General features: G+C 38.6%; 1 protein-coding gene across 50 annotated transcripts in view; it reads right to left on the bottom strand.

The window, feature by feature from the left end:
• The window catches only part of MADD (MAP kinase activating death domain), a 58,125-nt gene that overhangs the window by 10,916 nt on the left and 46,177 nt on the right, over nucleotides 1–1,032 (bottom strand). The window lies entirely within an intron of this gene.

The following is a 1,032-nucleotide window of genomic DNA, read 5'->3' on the forward strand; positions in this document are numbered from 1 at the left end:
ATACACACACACAAAATTTATATATACATATATATATATATACATATATATATATATCTATGTAAAAATTTTCTGTGTGTCAAAAAATACAATAGGCAGAATCAGAAGACAAATGAGAATCTTTCTGGTGGGCAGATCAGGTTGCCCACATCTAAGCCCACTGATCAGTAGGAGAGGGATGATCACATGAGGCAACAGGAAGCATACAGCACCACTCATTAAGTATTCTGGCCAAAAGAGTGAATCTGAAACTGATCAAACCTTGAAACTAAACTATCAGTCTATGAGAAATACAAGTAATAGAGAAACATACTAACACAAAGGAGATGCAATCAGCAAAAAATCTAGAATGTAGGTGACTCCATGGGGCAAACGATCCAATTTGTTCAACAAAATAAATGGCAAAGGGGGTATTACGTGTTTAGAGACACTTAAGAATTATATCAACCAAAATTACAAATGCATCGTCCCTCTGACCTAGCAATCTCATTTCTGGGAATCCTTAGACACAACTGCACATGTATGAGATGAAGCAGGCACAGCATCATTCACAGTATCACTATCAGCAACAGCAAGTTTAGAAGCAACCCAAAGATCCATATGTACTGACTTGTTAAAGAAATTATGGCACAGTCACACAGTAGAATACGTGTAGCCTTAAAGCAAATAGGAAAGCTTTCTTGGTACTGATATAGAAAAGGACCAGGATAATGTTAAATGAAAAAAGCAAAGTATAAAGCAATGGATAAGATGTGCTATCCTTCTGAAAGGAGAAAAAGAAAATGTGTATTCATATTTTATTGTTTGCATAAAAATCTACTGGAAGGCCACCCCAGTGGCTCACACCTGTAATCCCTGCACTTTGGGAAGCTGAGGTGGGTGGATCACCAGAGGTCAGGAGTTTGAGACCAACCTGACCAACATGGTTAAACCCATCTCTACTAAAAATACAAAAAAATTAGCCACGTGTGGTGGTGGGCGCCTGTAAACCCAGCGACTTGGGAGCCTGAGGCAGGAGAATTGCTTGAATCC

The sequence above is a fragment of the Cebus imitator genome, unplaced genomic scaffold, assembly GCF_001604975.1.
Source record: "Cebus imitator isolate Cc_AM_T3 unplaced genomic scaffold, Cebus_imitator-1.0 Scaffold58, whole genome shotgun sequence".
Taxonomy (NCBI): domain Eukaryota; kingdom Metazoa; phylum Chordata; class Mammalia; order Primates; family Cebidae; genus Cebus; species Cebus imitator.